The following is a 20500-nucleotide window of genomic DNA, read 5'->3' on the forward strand; positions in this document are numbered from 1 at the left end:
GAGGTGCAAAGTGCAGTGGTCCAGTGATGGGTTTCTGGGACATGTCATTGGCTTTGGGGCAGATGTGTCCAAGCAAATCACTTGGTCAAGTTCCTCACTGCCCACGAGCCTGGAGGTGGAGGAGGCAGAGGAGGAGACAGAAGCTGGCCACCAAGCCGTGTGCTCCTGGGCAGGAGCAGGACTCCCCATGCGCCCTCTGATGGTCAGGACCGAGAGGCTCTGTCTCCTCGAGCCACGCTAGTGGTAGAGGAAGACTGCCTCCTCCCACCGGCTTCTTCCTATTTCTTGTACATAAAACTTTGAGTATTTTCATGGGCAAATAAAACTATGACTCACGGGAGCCCAAACTGCCAACATTCAAACCATTATTTCTATTTGTTGCCCACGAGGATCAACTCCATGCCAATGTTTCCAGTGCAACTGGGTCAATCCCAGCATTATTTTCAAGGCCCCCTGGACCGTCCTCCCTGTCTTCAGGCAGATTTTTCTGCCCTGTTTTTGTTACTAAGACCTTCCCCGCATATGATCTCAAGGGACCTCATGGGACCACAATCTTGTGAGACATCTCTGCTTACAGACGAGGATACTGAGCAATTTGTCCGAGTCTCAAATGTCACCAAATGCTGGAGCTCTTAGGTCTCCAACTTCAAAGACCTAACGATGAAGAGGCACTTGGTGCCAGGCACTTCCACCCACTTTGCATACATTGTATGGTGGGCCCTTCCCGAGCAAGTGGTGGAGGAGAGGTGGCCACAGTCCTCTGTCTTCACGATCCGACGCCCTGCCATTCCGAGCCTCCGGCACACGAGCGATGGTGGAGAAAACGGTGGCTACACCTCCCGTGCCTGGACAAGGAGTCCAAGGCTCATGGCGGGAAGGTCTTGCCTGGGGTCAGAGAGCTCGTGAGCGGCAGAGAGGGGAGGAGGCTTCAGGCTTTCCAGTTCTGCGGCAATGACGGCCCGTTGCTCCAGCCTCCTGACCCTAGTGCCAACGCCTGCGAGAACCAAGCAGCTCAGCACCGCCCCCGCCCTCAGCTCAGCCCTCTGGCACTTCACGCCTGCCTGAAGACCTTCCGCACGGCGGCGTCAGGGAGACCTGTTTCTCCGAGTGACAGTGTAGTGGGTTATAGTCACTAACCTCAGCCACCGCCCTTACGTTCATCCCGCCAGCAGGCTGGTCCGGTTACCCTGGGAGGACAGGACACAGGGCCGCCCCTGGGACAGGGAGAAGCCTGTTCCAAGACCTCACCAAGCAAGCTCACGCGGGGAATGAGTTTTCCTCCCACGTGTGCCTGGAAATCTCCTCCTTGTCGGTCACAGCCAGGTTCCCCAGGAGGGAGGGGACACTAGCTGTGCGTCTCACCTAAGTCCCCCTCCCACCTGCAGCGCCTACCTGGGTAGAGGCGGGTGCCCTTCCTGCCCTGCTCTGTGTCCTCTCGTTTCCGCCAGCACTCGGCGCGTCTCATTGCTTAGAAAGGCCTTGCTTCCTGGTGCTCGCTCCTCTGGCTCCCTGGGCTTGGTAAGTCTGGGCCCCAGCAGGCCGCTCAGGGCCTTGCACATGGGGAATACGTGGATGAGTAGATGCACAAATGAACGGAATTAAATAGAGCTGAATTGAACTAACATATGGTCGGAGAGGAGATTAAAGGATTGAATTGACTAAAGTCTTCATTTAGACACTGCTAACTGGGCCTATTTCAGTGACTGAATTATAAGGAGACAGACAATTGGATATATCTACAGATGCATGTTATAACTTAAATGTACCTATAGTTATATCCATATTTATTTATAGCAACATTGTATACCCACTGCTGACACTTTAGTGTATACCCTTCTAGGATTTTCTATATCTAAAACGATACAGTGATTTTTATTTATTTTTTAAATATGTTTTTATTGATTTTTTTTTTTTTTTTGAGAGAGGAAGGGAGAGATAGAACCATGAATCAGCTGCCTCCTGCACGCCCCCTACTGGGGATTGAGCTCACAACCCAGGCATGTGCCCTGACCAGGAATTGAACTGGTGACCTCTTGGTGCATGGGTTGACACTCGGCCACTGAGCCACACCGGCCGGGTGATACAGTGATTTTTTAATATGAGTGCCAATTCGGGTTGCTTTTACTTTTTTTCTGTACCTTCTGATTAATCGTCATGCTTTACAGGAATGTCTTTCTATTTTACAATCAGAGAAAACAGAATAAAAAAATCTCATTTCTTATACTAAAAAAGGGTAGTTAGTACCATTTTTTTAGGTTTGCTCTTAAACGGAGATATTCATGACTGCTGAAAATAGCTACAATCTATGAAGAATTACTATGTTCAAGATGATGTTCTAAGCACTCTACATATATTGTCATTTAGTAGTCAGGGCAATGTAAGATGAGTATTATTAGTATTATTAGTATTATCAACTGCATTGTATGGAGGAAAGCTCCCTCTGAAATTTAAACAGCGTGCACACTCGGTTTACATGCTGCTTCTGATAAATCTAACATCTAAAGACTGAGCCGCTGGTTGCGTTGTCTTTCTGCCATCTCTCACTTTGGTGCTTTGCGGTTCTAACAGTTTTCTGATTTTATCAGTGTGCTCATTTAGAGGAAGAGGGAGAAACTGAGGCACAATCCCATTCCCAAGTTCACACAGCTGATAAAGTACCAGAGATGATTGATTAAGAGGGAGAAGAGGTCGACACAGGTGTTTTTTACATACATGATCTCACCTAACGTCTCTTTTTATTCCATAAGGTGGAGGTTTATTTTCTCCGGATCCATGAAACTGTAGCACAGAGAGATGACATTAGGAATCCAGTCTTCTAATGTCAATATCTGGCATAGCCCATATTAAGATCCCAACTCCATAATCAATCCATAACAGCACATGAGGCTGTTCACCTGCTTTGGTTTTATTTATTTAAAACAGTTTTTTTTCCTTATTGATTTTAGAGAGAGAGGAAAGGAGAGGGAAAGAGAGATAGAAACACCGATGAGAGAGAACATCGATTGGCTGCCTCCTGCATGCCCCTCACTGGGGATTTGGCCCACAACCTGGGCATGTGCCCTGACCTGGAAGTGAACTGGCGACCTCTTGGTGCATGGGTTGACGTTCAACTACTGAGCCACACTGGCTGGGCATAGATTTATTTATTGATATATTTATTTACATGTTTGCTCATTCATGCATATAAAGATTAATTGGCAGTAATATATGGATCTATGAATATTGCTAGACACATAATGAGCAGTGATAGTTTTGCACAGACTGTGGATGATACTTTTAAAAAAAATTTTATTTTAATGTATAGGCTGGCCCTTGAATCCTTTATCTCTGAAGATTAAATATAATAAGATAATGTATATGAATATGACTAGAACAAAATCTGGCATATAGTAAGGGTTTAATTTGTGTTCATGAATGAGCATTTGCAAAAACTTGATGAGTCACATTAAACAAAGAGCACACTAACCCTAAGGATGCGTTACATTCTCCATGTAAAAATAAGAACATCATTCATGAAACTGACAACCTGGAAAACTTTTTACCCTATTTTTCATTAAAAGTCTCTTAAAATATAATTTAAAAAGTTGAATTCCATAGGGAAAAAGTCTATTATTTCTCACAGCTGAATGAACTAGATATAGAAATGAACTTTCATAGAAAATAGTTTTTAAAAACCAACTCATTTTGCCATCAACTGCTGGTGAAAGTGAGGACTGTACAGAGAGAGCCCGAAGTTTAAATGAAGGCGAGAATGCAGAGACGAAAGTAGATCGCTGAAGTCAGCTCCGCTCTTGGTAGCACTGGTAACAGGGAAAAACAGACTTTGCTTCCTTGGCCTCACAGAACACGGTGGACCTGACACAGAACTCAGGTATTCTACACTCTGGAGCCCAGTAGGAGACCCACCACCGTATACACTGGGCTGTGTGTGCTGTGGTCTCCGTGTGAGCGCGAACAGGAGCAGAGCCTGACCTCCCCTCTCAAGCACCAGTACATTTTTCTCTCTGAGAACTTACAAATACATGTGGGGTTTCAGCCTAGATTGTCTAAAAACCTTTCACCTGAGAATTTAGAGTAAATGAGTCCTCTTTTTTCATCCGTGCACCTGACAGATGCAAACACGATCCTCTCTGGAGGAGCTCACCTTCAACCCAGGCCCCAAAGAATTCCCACAGATTAGCTTCTAATAAAAATGAGCACACTGATAAAATCAGAAAACTATTAAAATAACAAAGCACAAAAGTCAGAGATGGAAGAAACAATAGACAACTGAATTAGCTGCTCAGTCTTTAGATGTTAAATTTGTCAGACAAAGTATATAAACCAAGTGTGTATATTATGTTTAATTTTTTTAAAAAAGGATGTTTTAAGATAAGAATTTTTTAGAAAGAGTAAAAACATCAAAACAGAGAATCAGGATATTCAATGCAGGATAAAGAAAAAGAAGTCCACACCTTGGTCCATCATAGACAAAGACAAGACCCTACAAACATCCAGAGGAAAAAGAACTATTACCTTCAAAAGAATGGCAATTAGATCGATCATTGATTTTTTAAACAACAGCAGAGGTTGGCAAAAGAGTGTAGAAAAATCATTTGATGGTTCAGAGAGAAAATAGCTCAACTGGGAATTAGATGTCCAATGGAAATATTATTTTAAGAATGAGGGTAAAATAAAGACCTTTTTCTGGCACTTAAAAAGGTTTTCTTACAATAGGCTTCAATTCTAAGAAAATAAAAATAAAAAATCCCAAATTGTGTTCTTCACACTGAAAGGAAGTGATTGTCCACAGAAAGTTTGAGAGATAAAAAGAAAAGATGACTGAAGGTCATGTTAAATATGTTGGTAAACATTCTAAAGCTTTGACTGTTTGAAACAAAAATAATAAAGTCTTAATGGTTGAACAACTAGCACAGAATTAAAATACTTGCCTGAAGGAGCATATAAATTGTGAGTGGTAATTAGAAATAAAGTTCTGAAAGGTCCGTGCATTGTTCTAAAAGAGGGTTCATAACACTAGATATTGACCATGTGTCTTAAAAAATATCTAAGGAAACCGCAAAGACAGAGTTAGAAGTCATAACTGCTAAAAGAGTGGATGTAGTGGGATGACAAAAAACACATGCGTGTGCACCAAACCAAAGGAAGAGAAACAGGAGACTAAAGAAAGAAAGAGAAAAAGAAACCAAAGGATGGGCAAATAGCACGGTATAAATTATAGAGACAAATGTAAATATTTTAGTACTTGTAATAGTTGTAAATGGAGTCAATTCTTTGGTTAAAAGACTTTGTACTGGATTGTACAATGGATAATCCAGCTCCCCACCTTTTATGAGGCACACCTAACATACAGTGATAGGTGAGTTTGAACATAACATGGTGTAGGATATTCCATTAAATTATTAACTGAAAGAAAGCTGCCCTGACTATATTACTGGAGAAAATAAGCTCTTAGGGAAAAGCATTTTTCTTAAGAGGGTCACTACATAATGACAAAAGAATTAGTTCACCAGGAAGTATAATAATTAGAAAATTCTATGTTCCTTGTAACATATGTATTTGCAACAACTATTAGGAACAAGATAAATGCACCATCACATGAAATATTTCTTATCTCAGTCTTATAACTGATAAGATAAAAATACAAAAATCCGTTAGAATAAAGAAGATATAAATAACATAATTAACACATTATTCTGGATATTTCTAAAACATTGCATCCAGTTACGGTGGCATATATCTTTCAAGCACATATAAAACATTGCAAAAAATTTGCCAGATATTTGAACATAAAGCAAATTCTCAAAACTTTCACAAAATAATATCATATAGACTCTTTTCTATGTCTACCATACAATTAAATTAGACATCGGTGACAAAATACTGATTTAAAAATATGAATTTATTTGGAATTATGTCACGAGTAACAAAATGACGATGGGAATAAAAATATTTAGATATGAATAATAATGTAGAAAACATGAATTGCAATATCTATAATAGAAAAGAAGAAAAGCTAAAACTTTTTACTAAAGCACCTAGCTTAGTAGATTGGTGAAACAACCAAAGCGTAGAGCCAAGAACATAGACAGAAGGAAATAATGAAGATGAAGCAGAAGTTCTAACCTACAACATGAGATTGGACTAATGAATCTGCACCCTTTGGCGAGCTGGATGGAGAATGGAAAGGAAGGCACCAACAGACAAAACCAGAGATAAAAAAGGAGACAACAGTATAGGCACAAAAGAGGTTAAAGTGATAAGAGAATACTAGTGAATAAATAAATACTTAGAAAAAATATACAACAACAGAAGTTACAAAATCTGAGTATCTTTCTATAACCAACAATGATATTGAATCAATAATTGAAAATCTTCCCCTGGGGAAATACCAGTCCGAGACAGTATTATTGGTAAAGGAACAGATTGTTCCCCGTGACACAATCTCTTGTTGAGAACAGAAAATTCGGAAACACTCTCTAATACTTTTGATGAGGCTAGTGCATTGCTGCTTTCGATATCCCATGAAGAGAGCATGAGGAAAACAATCAGAGGGCATTTTTCACTAATATTCCTTCATGACTCACTCTACCAATATACTGAAAATTAACACGTTATGGCATAGTATTTATCTCAGAAATTCAAATGTTGTTTAGTGTTAGAAAATCCATTGATATGTCATTGCATTGGCAGAAGGAAAAGGAAAAAAAAAATATATATAATCATCTCAATAAATACAGGAAAAATATCGGTTACATTTAATACATTTTTATAACAAAAAAGACACTTGGTAACCTGGGTCTTTAACCTGATATTCAAAGCCTACCAAAATCAGAAAACAAGCCTCAAGTTTTTTGTTTTTTGTTTCTCATCCTCACCCGAGGACATCTTTCCATTTTTTGTTCAGGTAGAGTGGGAAGGAGAGAGAGGAAGAGAGAGAGAGAAACATGGATGTGAAAGGGACACATCGAGTGGTCGCCACTCGCACAACCAACCAGGGCCGGGGACAAACTGCAACCGAGGTACGCGCCCCCAGCGGGAACCGAACCCGGGTCTCTCCGGACCGCAGGCCGATGCTCCAACTGCTGAGCCAAACCGGCCAGGGCAAGCCTCAAGTTTTGTGCTGAGGCACCAAACGCATCCTCTTTAAGATGAAGGAAAAAAAAAAAAAAAAAAAATCTGCTTGCTCCCACCACCTTAATTCATCAGTGTTTTGGCTATCAGGCAAGAAAAGAAAATATAAAAAACGCTGAGGAAGAAATAAAATTCAATTATTTACAGGTGACATTATTATCTGCATAGCACACCCAAGAGAATAAACCGACGACTCATTAGAACTGATAAAACATGTAGCAAGTCTGCCGTATACATCATGTCTAAAAACATACACACCAACAGCAAACATGAAAAAAACTTTGACATCTTAACACTGACAATGTCTCTAAAATATACAAAGTGCCTAGAAACAAATCTCTCAAAGTATGTTAAAGTCCAGTCCTTTGGGGAGAAAATGATAAAACATTATGATATTATGTTGACGTTCTCCCTCTCTGTCTCTCTCTCTCTGGAGATCTATAATATTTTCAGTAACTGGAAAACTCCATATCATAAAGATGCCATTTCTCTACAAAGTCATCTATAGATTGAAAGTAATTCCAATAAAATCCCCAAAGGTGGTGTGTGTGTGTGTGTGTGTGTGTGTGTGTGTGTAATTGACAAGCTGATCCTAATATTTACATTCAAGAAGAAACATTTAAGAGCCAATCCGATGAAGTACAAGCCGGGGGTATAAGTAGCCGGATATCATAAATTACTATGAAGTGACACTAATCAGGGTTTGTGTAATTAACAAGGGGTAGATACTGTCCTCATGCCTGCAAGAGAAAGCCCAGAAAATGATCCTCTTGGGTAGGAAAACTCGGCTTGTGAATGAGCCGACCCTGAAGATCAGTGCAGAAGGGATAGGTTTTTTGATATATGGTGCTGAGTAAATTGTTTATCTGTATAAAAAAAAATTGATCCTCCCTACTTCATATCATATACAAATTAATCAACTCCAGGCTGATTAAAGGCCTAAAAGTCAAAGGCAAATTTTATGATGCTTGGAATTCAATATAGGAAGCTATCTGAACCATCTCAGGGCAAGAAGGAACATTTCTTTCAACAATACACAGAATCCACAAATCATGAAGAAACGTTTGGTGTGCTCAACTGCCTCAAAATTATGATCACCCAAGAAAACATTGAAAGAGAATGAAAACCCGAGTCACAAAATGAGAAAAGTGTACAGAATAAATACATAAGTCATGCAAATCAAGGTGAAAAAGACAAAACACCTGACAGAAAAGTGGGCAAAAGATTTAAATAAGCACTGTGTGCAGATGGAAAAAAAATATAATGGCTAATAAATATCTGAAAAGATGCTTAAGCATATCCATAGTCAACAAAAAGTAAATTAAAACCACCCATTCGTTTGGTAAATTTAATACAGTGAGTATCGCCCATCCAGAGTGGCTCAGTGGTTGAGCATTGACCCGTGCACCAGGAGGTCACTGGTTCGATTCCTGGTCAGGGCACATACCCAGGTTGTGGGCCCGATCCCCAGTAGGGGGCATGCAGGAGGCGGCCCATTGATGTTCTCTCTCATCAATATTCCTCTCTCTCTCTCCCTTCCTCTCTAAGATCAATAAAGACAAATAAATAAAACAGCCAGTATCCAGGGCTGACAAGGTCATGAAGCAGCTGGGTCACTTACACACACTTGTGGACCTATGAAAGGCCCTGGTGGTCCTGGAAACTGTGCCATTGTCCAGTACATTGGAGGTACGCACACTCTGTGTCCTAGGAATTTCAGTCCTGAGAATGTACCTGTACGTACAGAGGCTCTTGAATTTATGCTCCAAAACACAACCTGAGTTCTCTGTCCAGCACCGGTGTAAGCGACATCTGGAGAACAGCCCAAATGTCTATTGCTTGGACAGTGGAGAAATAAACAGCCGGGAAATATTGTTCAGCCATGAAGGTGCAGGAATGATGGCAACCCACAATCTCACGGTTTATCTTTGGAATGTACACTGGGGCAGTCATCGAACAGATAGAATGTTCATAGCCAAGACTCACAGAGCCCAGGCTATATTCGGGACACTGTCCTAAATGTCTCAGGACTCGCTGAGCCTTCACAGAGCACCATGGAGCAGGCGTTGTTGCCATTTCTGTTCCGCAGCTGGGAAGACAGGCACAGTGGTGTTCACTCACCTTCGAAGCCTCCCAGCTCACAGCTGGTGGAGCCAGTGTCAAATGATCCGGGCACGAAATACACCCCCCAGTACGATATTCTTATGGCCTAACGTTCAAAAACAAGCAAAACCAAATAAATTCTTTTTAATGATACAAATGTATGTGGTAAAATGGAAAACAAAAGCTGGTGAGTGATTAACACACAATTCAGGAAAGTTTCTGTCTGGGGTGGGGGTGGGGTGAGGAGCTGTGATCACCAAGGATGGGTGAGAACTTCAAGAATAATGGTCATTCTTTTTTTTTTTTTTCATTTATCTTAGATAGAGCGGGAGGAAGAGAGGGAGGAATAAAGAGAGAGAGAAATATTGACATGAGAGAGACACATCCAGTGGTTGCCACCCACACAACCCCAACCGGGTTCGGGGACAAACTGGAACCGAGGTACGTGGTCTTAGTGGGAACCGAACCGGGACTCTCTGGTCTGCGGGCTGACGCTCTAACCGCTGAGCCAAACCGGCCAGGGCAATAATGGTCATTCTTAAAACCCGACACTGAGCCCACACGTCCATGCTGTTGTGTCGTTCTTTACACCTGGTGCATATTTCATGCTGATACTTTTGTTTCTAATCAATATTTAAAGCCATTGAAGAAAATAAAGGGAGAAAATAAAACACTGCTGAACATGGCAGAGAGAGACTTCATGTTTTTTTCTCATAAATTTTCTTGGTTATTTGCTGATAGAATCCTTGAAAGACTCCACAGAAGCTGACCTGGGTGTAGAATTCAGGGAACTTCCATTCAAACAGTAACAACAAGGGCCCCTAACCGCCCTCTACCCGAAGGCAGTGCTGCGGGGCGCAAAGCTACCCACACTCAGCCTTCGCCCCCCTGTGAGGGCCACTGCGCGCCTCCTCTTCCAGCCCACGGAGACACGTGGGCAATACAACCCCACCACCCATCATCGGTCAGCAAGAAATGACGTCTTAAATAGATAGAGTGCTCATACCACTCCACAAAAGGAAGACAAGGAACCCAATTAAAAAATAGGCAGGGGACCTGAATAGACACCTCTCCAAACAGGACATACAAATGGCCAAGAGACATATGAAGAAATGCTCAACGTCACTCATCATCAGAGAGATGCAAATTAAAACAACAATGAGGTATCACCTCACACCTGTCAGAATGGCCGCCATCAACAAATCATCAAACAACAAGTGCTGACGAGGGTGTGGAGAAAAGGGGACTCTAGTGCACTGCTGGTGGGAATGCAGCTGGTGCAGCCGCTGTGGAAAACAATATGGTGTTTCTTCAAAAATTAAAAATTGAACTGCTATTTGACCCAGTGATCCCACTTCTAGGAATATACCCTAAGAAACCTGAAACACCAATAAGAAAGAATGCATGTACCCCTATATTCATAGCAGCACTATTTACAATAGCTAAGATCTGGAAACAGCCCAAGTGTCCATCAGTAGACGAATGGATAAAAAAGCTGTGGTACATATACACAATGGAGTACTATGCAGCGGTAAGAAAGAAAGATCTCTTGCCCTGGCCGGTTTGGCTCAGCGGTTAGAGCGTCGGCCTGCGGTCCTGAGAGACCCGGGTTCGGTTCCTGCTAAGGGCATGTACCTCGGTTGCAGTTTGTCCCCGGCCCTGGTCGGTTGTGCGGGTGGCAGCCACTCGATGTGTTCCTTTCACATCGATGTTTCTCTCTCTCTCTCTGTTCCTCTCTCTCCCTCCCACTCTACCTGAACAAAAAATGGAAAAATGTCCTCGGGTGAGGATTAAAAAAAAAAAAATACAAAAAAAGAAAGATCTCTTATCCTTTGAGACAATATGGAGGGACCTGGAGAGTATGATCCTAAGTGAAATAAGCCAAGCAGAGAAAGACAAATATCACATGATCTCACTTATTTGTGGAATATAATGAACAAAACAAACTGATGAACAAAATAGACCCAGAGACATAGAAGTAGGGTGCAGACTGACAAACCTCAGAAGAGGGGATGTGGGGGGGAGGGAAGAGATAAACCGCAGAACTTATATGCATGTATGCATAACTGATGGACATGGACAACAAAGCTGGGGATGGGGCGGGGGGGGGATGGGGAGGAGGTTGTCAATGGGGGAAAAAGGAGAAACATCTGTAACAAAAATATATTAATAAAAATAATTTTAAAAAAAGGAAATGTCTTCGATGACTTAGAATCAGTTTTTAAGCAACAACATTCAAGTTGTCTGTGAATTTGATGTTACCCTTTATAGAAGTCCTGACAGTTTCCAGCTGTGCTAATTACTTGAGACAGTGTATCCCTGCTCTCTCGTTCTCCAAGCTCAGCTCAGCTGTCTCCTCCTCTCTGAAGATGTCTCTTCTAAGACCGCCATGCCCTTGGATTTGTCCCCAAAGAATAGTCATTCCCTCCTCCATGTCCCTTAGAACTTTACACACACTTGGAACAAAGACCCCTCATCAGCACCCTGCTTGCTCGCCGTTAGTCCTGTTTTTATTGCCATTCTCATCTAGAATGAATGTTCCACCAGGTGGACTAATACACCATATGGATCTCTAACTTGTATCCGACTACCTTCTGCAGGAAGCAATAACTGAGATGGTGAAAATAACAGACAGTATCTGCTCTAGTCATCTCTCTATTTTTTTTATCCTCACCCAAGGATATGTTTATTGACTAGACAGAGAGAGAGACAGAGAGAGAGAGAGAGAGAGACAGAGAGAGGGGGTGAGAGAGAGAGAGAGAGAGAGAGAGAGAGAGAAACATCCATCAGTTGCCTCTCCTATGAGCCCCGAGCCAAGGATCGAACCTACAACCTAGGTATGTGCCCTGATTGGGAATCAAACCCAAAACCTTTTGGTGTATGGGCTATGCTTCAACCGATGGAGCCACCCAGCCAGGGCTGTTCTAGTCAACTCTTGCTGAAAAACACCCCACCCCAAATCAGTGGCTTAGAAACAACCATTTATGTTGATCTGTCCTGGTTCTCAGCGGGACGGCTCCCCCTCAGGCTCTGTCGTGCTGTTGTGTTCAGATGGTTATTTCCAAGCCGGACCGGGCTGAGTGCCATCAGTGGTTCTCAACCTTCCTGACGCCGCGACCCTTTAATACAGCTCCTCATGTTGTGGTGACCCCCAACCATAAAATTATTTTCATTGCTACTTCGTAACTGTAATTTTGCTACTGTTATGTCTTAGGCGACCCCTGTGAAAGGGTCATTTGACCCCCCAAGGGGTCGCGACCCACAGGTTGAGAACCGCTGGCCCAGGTGGTTCTGGTGCCTCGTGCCCCTCAGCTTCCCTGTCTCTCCACCAGGAGACTGTCTCCTGGGCTTCCCCACGTGGCCCTCAAGGGCGATGTTCTTCATCATCGTGACGCGGTTCCATGTGGTACCAGGCCGTGGATTTGGGAGGCAGAGGGATGTGCCTCTGAGCCTGGGGCAGTGTTACCCCACGGTGGGGTCTTGCGTGGGGACACGGGGAGGGGGAGGGCGGGCGTCAGTGACGCGGCACAGCGCGGTCCTCACGCAGGTGCCGGGCCCGGGAACACCGTGCTGTCTTGACTCTCCCGGTCTCGCAGCCGGACACTGGTTCAGGCCGAGAGAGCCTCAGGGAAGGGCAGCTACTGTTTGCTTAACACTGACGTGAGGCTGGCTTCATGGGTGTCAGTGCCGAGGGGAACTTTGCCCTCCCAGGTCATTGTCCCTGAAGGTCGTGAGCCCTTTGTCAGAGTTTTATTATTTTTTTAAATCCTCACCTGAGTATCTTTCCCCAGTTATCTTCAGATAGAGAGGGAGGGAGACAGAGAGGGGGGAGAGACATCAATGTGAGAGAGACACATCGATTGGCTGCCTCCTGCATGACCCCGACCAGGGCCAGGGACCGAACTGAAACCGAGGTACGTGCCCTTGACCGGAATCAAACCGGCCACTCTCTGGTCTGCAGGCCAATGCTCTAACCGCTGAGCAACCGATGTCAGAGTTTTCAAGAGGGTCTAACGCTCTCTAACCCAGCGGCTGCAGGCGGGGTCCAACCACGGGCAGGACTTGAATCCCACGCCTCCGGGACTCTCCTGGCGCTCAGACTCCTCGCCACGCTCCCCGCCATCTCAGCACTTCCCCGACGGACACGCAGGAGAGGCACGTCCCCTGGTGCCGGACGAGAAATACCAGGTCGCTGTCAGTTTGATTGAACCCGTGTTTCTAGGTAACACTGGACTACAACTGGGCAGGACACACGGCGTCACGCAGGGGACCACGGAGACACGGCCCACTCTGACTTCTAGAGTATTAACTTTCCTCCTGGCGATCAAACCGCCCACAAGGCTTTGTCGATCACAACGGAATGTCGAACGTCAGGGTCGACTGGATGAAACGCAGCTCCCCCAGGCTCTACCCCAGCTCCGCTGGCCGGGGACTCGGAATGCTCTGGGCTTTGGAGAAGTAATGCTGAGCACGTAGGGTCAGAGCAACCCCCGGCCGTCACACACGGATATTTCTGCAGTGAAACTTGCGGACACGCCCACGGAGTGGGAGAAATAAGGAACACGCGCAACGTCACCTCGTCGCAGGCCAAGCTCGCCGTCAAATTAGTGGCAAAAATCTTCCAGTATGTTGAAGCCCTTTGGCTTTACATCATGGGCGAAGGATCAGGAACCTCACGTCAGGACGAGCCTGTGCGCACCCGGAGTCTGAAGAAGAGCGACTGCCAGGGGCGGGCTCACAACATGGAACAGTACCGTTGGAGGAGTGACCGGGGACAACAGGAGTGTGAAAGTGGGTTTCCTGAAATCTTAAAACCACACAAAGCTATAGAAAGGTGACGTGAGACGTCGGCATGGTTTACTATTACACCTCGCCGGCCTCGTTCTAAGTGGGCTCTTTGGGGGTGCTCGCCCTGCCCCCGATCGGGGTGTGTGAGAGCGGCTTCCCCAGTTCCCTCGGCAGCCTGGCCAGCGCCGGGCACCTGCTCACGAAAAGGCCCAGCACCCCCTCTAGCGCCCTCGGCTTTCCAGAGCCCCCAGCAGCCGGGCCCTCACCAGTGCCACCCAGAGCGGTGAGGAGCTACCCAGACCCGAGCCCGCCCCCTGCCCAGCCTGCTGGCTGCCCGGCGCGGGCAGCTGTCTGCGCTCCCCGGAGCCAGGCTTCCTGGGCCTTTGGGGCCGCGGAGAGCTTTGTTCCAGGGACAGTTGGTGTGAGATGGTGGGCTAATTTCAGGAGCAATCTGGAATCCGTGACCCCCGGACTCCTTAGCATCAGGGGAACTTTCCCCACTGTTTACGAAATACCAAAATGACTTGCTCAACATCCGGCTCACGGTCTTGGAGGGCAGGACTAGATCTCATTCCTCTTTGGAATGGAGACGCGGAGCTTGGTGCCCAGACTGCCCCGGTCCTGGGCGGCTGCCCCCGTGGCACTCTGAACCCCAAGCCTGTGCCCAGCGTCCACCTGTGAGACCCAGGCATTGCCTGGTTGCCCGCGGCTGCCCCCCGGACCCACCCAGAACCCAGGCAACCCTCCACCCGGAGCCCGATCCTGCTTCCCAGAAGGAGGGTAAGGCACCTTCTCCAATATCGGAGGGTGAGGTAACTTCCCAAACACCACCCAGCTCTGAAATGACGGGCAGGTTTGCCCCAGCCCGCCGGACCCGGGAACCCATGCTCTGTCTCCTCACCCACGCTTCTCGTTCCGCAGAGGGGAATACTACCCTCCAGTTGGCAAATACTGGCAAATGAGGAGATCAACAGATTGATTTTAAAATTAGGACTCCAAATTTTCTCCATTTCAAAGTCCCTTTTCTCATTATAAATATTTCTGACAACGTGGAGGCCTGCTGTTTATTTTTAAAGTTTATTCATAGACAGTGGTAAAGGATAGATTTTGGGCCTGGTTAGGTAGACATCTGGAAATCCTAGACGGACCGCATGCCCACTCTGGGGGTGCCCCGAGGAGGAAGCGGATCCCGGGTCCTCTGCGGCGGGAGCACGTGCCAACCTCTCCTGTTTAGTTCCGCCACCACACAGGGCTGTGCACGGGTGCCCTTTGGGCATTCTGGTGCTGGGGTACCTGGTCCCTGCCCTAACCACACACCTGTGCCGGGTGACAAGTGGCTTGTCCACAGAAACACTGTGTGACCAGGAAAGGTCTTCACTGAGCCCCGGCACACATCCTGCACCCTGGCCTTCAGGCGCGGCCTTGACGCTGGAGATGCCCGTCCGTGGTGTGTGTGGGGGTGCGCATCAGCACCCTCCTTAGTCCGCAGTCCAGGACCCGACTCCCGCCCCCTGGGAGGTGCGGGCGCCCAGCGACGCAGAGGCAGGTACTTACTGTCTGTTCATAGCTCTGGGCATCGGGCAACCGAGAGGGAGCTGCAGGTCAGCCTGCGGAAACAACAGAAACCCGTTAGTGGCCGCACACACCGTGTTTTAATTCTGGTGAACGTGCTACTGTCGCTCCTCGTTAAGATGGGATACAGGTGCGGCTCAGAGGCGAGCCGGAGAGAGAATCCATCCAGGTTGAAAATTGGTTTATTTCTGGAGCGGGGTGGGGGCGGGGACGTCTTCCCTGACAGGCTGTCCTCTTTCTGTCAGCACTCATCACGTCTGCCCCGGGGAGCGGCGGACCCGTCCTGAGCCTGGTCGTCCCTGGCGTGCAATTGTGTGCCTCCCCTGGGCACGAGTGCACGCGAGCCCCGGCTGGCGGGCTCTGCTCTGGGCTCTGGGCGCTGTGGGAGAGGGGGCTTTTCCTTTGACAGTGTGACTTGGCCCTGAAGTATTTCTCGGGAGTTGCATTGATACTGTTTCACAGAGGACGCAGGTTTTAGCTGGGGCTCGTGTTCACCCACCCGGGAGAGTTCATTAGCCCCATTCCCCATACAAATGAGCAGCAGGGACCCTGGGAGGTATAAAGGATATTACCCACCGTATCAGGTGGGGTTCCAGCAAGAAACAGATGGTACCCTCAAATTAGATAATGTGAGAAGAGTTTAATGAGGTATGGACAGGGTGAAAGGAACCCCAAAAGACAGCGAAAGACTTGGTGGTGCTGTTACATGCCTGGGTGGGAGGGGTGCGGGGAGCCAGGGGGACCCAGAGACTGGGCTGATGGAAGAGAACCGTGGCTCCAGCTGAGGGACCCGCGGGGGAGGAGCTGTGGTGGGTGGACAGAAAAGCCCCATCCGACACTCGCCTTGCCCTGGACCTCTGGCCTCTGTCTCCCATTGGCCAAACTCAACAGGCAGCCAGGGGTAGGAATCCTAGACGTGGTTTTTATCCACCAGCCTCCTGGGCGCCCAGCCGAATGCAGCAGGGGGAACGCGGACCTCACAGTTAAAGAGAACAAAGCTTTCCCAGCTGGTGTGGCTCAGTGGATTGAGTGTCATCCCATGGACTGCGAGGTCCTGGTTCGATTTCTGGTCAGGGCACATGCCTGGGTTGCAGGCTTGATCTCTAGTGGGGGTGTGCAGGAGGCAGCGATCAATGTTTCTCTCTCTCTCTCTCCCTTCCTTTCTCTCTTTCTCTAAAAAAAAATCAATAAAAACATATTTTTAAAAACAGAGAGAATAAAGCTCATGGATGGTAAATAATGTGCTCAAGAGCAACCTTCTGCAACAAGAACCCAGATCCACAGAATTCAGAAGACCCGTTTCCTAGCCAGTCACCATATTGCACCCACTGCGCTTCAGGCATTTCCGTTTATTCTGCCATCCATCCATCCATGCATGCACCCACCCATCCATCCATGCATCCATGCATCCATGCATCCATGCATCCATCCATCCATCCATCCATCCATCCATCCATCCATCCATCCCTTCACCCATTCATCTATCCATCCATCCACCCATCCATCCATCCATCCATCCATCCATCCATCCATGCATCCATCCACCCATGCATCCATCCATCCATCCATCCATCCATCCATCCATCCATCCATCCATCCACCCATCCATCCATCCATGCATGCACCCATCCATCCCTCCACCCATTCATTTATGCACCCATCCATCCATCCATGCATGCACCCATCCATCCCTCCACCCATTCATCTATCCATCCATTCATCTATGCACCAATCCATCCATCCATCCATCCATCCATCCATCCATCCATCCATCCATCCATCCATGCATCCATGCACCCACCCATGCATCCATGCATCTATCTATCTATGCATCCATGCATCCATCCATCCAACTACCATATACCAAAAACCTGCTTTGTGCAAATGTGTGCCCAATCAAACATGGTCCTGCCCTTAAGGCATTCCTAAAGCTCCATATAACAGTTCCTGCATCCCTCTGTGATGGCTGCATTCAACGTGCTTTGTAAAACAGGTGTGTTTTTACAGGTGCCTGGGAGACTCAGGAATCTTTATAGAGGAGACAGGACTTGAGCTGGTTCTTGCAGAGTTAATCTGTGTCTTCTAGGCTGAGAATGAGGGACGGCACTGGGCAAAGGCAATGCCGCATGCAAAGGTGTGAAGTTGTTGGGACGCATGGTATACCAAGGGGCTTTGTGCAGCCTGGTGGGACCAGAGGGGTCAGGAACTTGGATGTTGGTAGAAAATGGAAAAGAACTTGGGAAGCCCATTGGATTCCAATTGTCAAAGACCAGGCATGCTGAGGGGCGGAATTTGACTTGAACTGTGTGGCCTTGGACCAGTAGCTGCAGGAAAGCTGCTAAAGGACTAGTAATGAGGCTCCAGGTCCTCAGACATCCTATGCGTTGTCCCACAGCCAACCCCCATCTCATGCTGCTAGGTCAGTGGGTGACACAGGAAAGGGAGACAGCTGCTGGGCTCTCTGGATGGCGAGTGGGGTACCTGCTTCGTGACCTCCTTTGGAAGCTGTCCCTCCATGGTGGTGGAGAACAGGACTTCAGCCTTAGTCACTGTAGCACGAACAACGCACATCAAATCCTGGCAGAGTCCTGGGCCGGAAGCCGAGGGCCTCTGTCATCCCACGACTGCCGTTCACTAGCCGTGTGACTCTGTAGGAGCACTGGTCCCTCCTCATTTACAGATGGCAGCGTCCACCCTGTCCTTCACGGTACTGTTTGAAGTGTGGGCAAAGCTGATGCCTAGGACCGTGCCTTACAAACTGCAAAGTGCTATCGAAACGGATACGTAATGACTTGCCTAGCAAAGTCGAGTTTGCAAGTTGCTTTCACACTGGTCATGTTATTCTGGGCATCTGGGGTGACTGACACCGGTTTGTGGGTATTCATGTGGAGAGGGTGCACTGACCTGACTGTGGGGAGACAGGACCAATTTCCCTGCCTCACTTTCGGAGCCTCTACCACTTAAGTGTCCGAGTCCCTTCGTTCCTTTGTATGCGTCTCAGCCTCGTGGAAGTGGCATGAGAACCGGACAAAGTACGTCTGTGCTCACAGAGGCTCCCTGTGCGCTCGGCTCACAGTGAAGGACCCACAGGTCTCGGCCAGTGCCCTCCAAGGCCTATTGCCTTGGACCGGAGGCCTGGGCAGGTGGCCAGGGAAGCCGATTGCTGGTCCTGTCCTGCCATCCGCCGTGTAGCCTTGGACAAGGCATTGGAACACGCTCTGGGCCTGTTTTTCTCACCTGGAAAATGAGCTGGTTGGTCCCAGTAGGTCTTTTCCAGCCCAAAGATTCCATGAAAAACCTTCATTTAAGGAACTACAGTCCATTCGTATTTGGTGACCAAAGAAATGGTTTTAAAATGTTGGAAACAGGTTGTTATGTCTCTTGCATCGTGCCCTCCCTAATGTGTCTTCCCACAGCTGCAGAAGCCTGGGGTGCCGGCGCCAGGACCCGGGGGTTGGGGGGCGGCGGAGGGCGTCTGGAACTGAAACCCTAGCGAATCATTTGACCTGGAACATCAGCGCTGATGCGGCTTGTGATTTGAAATTTGAATAATAGCTCAAAAAAGATATTTTGCCAATAGCTTTTGTGCCACGTGAGCCATCTGTTGCATAAAAAGAATGGAAAAACCTCCTAGAGAGAGCCTGGACTTTTCTGGCATTTACAAAAGCAGAATTTGGGGGCACAGTGACCCAGTCGGAGTATGAGCTGGGGGCTGAGATGTCACCGGCGTGACGGAATAAATGGCACCGTCCCAGGCAGATGGCGCCCTGCGGAGTGCAGGATGCCTGAGCCCTTCTGAGGGCTTGGTCGTCTTTCTCATGTGGTCACAGTCGTTTTGTAAAGGGTGGTGACTCAGGCAGAATTTCACGTCCACAGGCTTCACGGAGGTAATACACTCAGCAAGATATGGCCCTTCCCTCCCTGAATGTGTTATTTTCACAAAGAATAGCATGAACCTTGAATGCCTGTTATGTGTCCCTGTTCCGGCCACAATAACCCCATACAATCCCTGTCATCATTCTTATTTTAGACAAAACCAAACTGACGTTATGTGACCTGCTCTACACCGCGTGCAGAATGAGGTGGTACCGTGAGCCGTGGGCCTGGACTCGGTTCTGTTATGTGTTTAGACGACTGTCTGTCTGCCCCGAGCCTCGGTTTGCTTATCTGTGAAATGGGGGCAACACAGCAGCTCTCTGGAGGGCTCTTGTGAGGAGGATCTGAGAACGGTAGTTCCCCGAGACACGGGGAGATGGTGAGGACCGTGAACGTTGCCTCGAGTTTGGAGATTAGTGAAGGGCCCTCTAGCACGTCTAGGTTTTAGCCTCCAGGAATGATGAGCCCTCCCCTGCTGCCCATCCCGTGGGGTAAGCGTGGATTCTCCCCGCTGCCCGCCCCGCAGAGCGGCCTGGAGCTTTAAAAATACTGACGTCCCAGGAAGTTTGAGTCTGGTTCTGGGGCGGGCCCAGGCGTTGCTATTTCCCTGACGCCCCAGGTGTTCTGCGGGGCAGCGACGCAGAAGGCGGTGGACCCGAGCGCCAGTCCTGTTCGCCTGCCTGTCCAGTCCAGCCCCGACGGTCCCTGACTTCACCCTGAAGGGAAGTCCACGGACTGCCATTGCTATAAAGAACCCTCCAGATATTTAGGGTTATTTCCGAGTGCGTTTTCAGTGACAGTCACCCAAACACTGCTGACGAAGGGAGGGTGAGGACATCTAATCTCGCCAGGCAGCCGTTTCAGTCACTCCTGTCTACCGGCCACCGGGGGGAACCCAGGCTCCCGAGTCCGTCGCCCGAGGTAGAATTTGTTTGCGGACTCTGCAAACACGCACTGAGGACCACCTCTGTGCCGGGCTCTGCCCACCTACTGGGATGTGAAGACAGCAGCGCTCTGCCCTCGTGGT

General features: G+C 47.6%; 1 long non-coding RNA gene across 1 annotated transcript in view; it reads right to left on the reverse strand.

Annotated features, from left to right (window-relative positions):
• LOC118615292 overlaps positions 1–20500 on the reverse strand; it is a 55606-nt gene that overhangs the window by 26966 nt on the left and 8140 nt on the right. Inside the window, exon 2 of the long non-coding RNA XR_004956419.1 lies at positions 15580–15632. This is a non-coding gene — a long non-coding RNA (uncharacterized LOC118615292). The remainder of the gene's footprint in view (positions 1–15579; positions 15633–20500) is intronic.

Source organism: Molossus molossus, unplaced genomic scaffold, assembly GCF_014108415.1.
Source record: "Molossus molossus isolate mMolMol1 unplaced genomic scaffold, mMolMol1.p scaffold_m16_p_1, whole genome shotgun sequence".
Classification (NCBI taxonomy): Eukaryota; Metazoa; Chordata; class Mammalia; order Chiroptera; family Molossidae; genus Molossus; species Molossus molossus.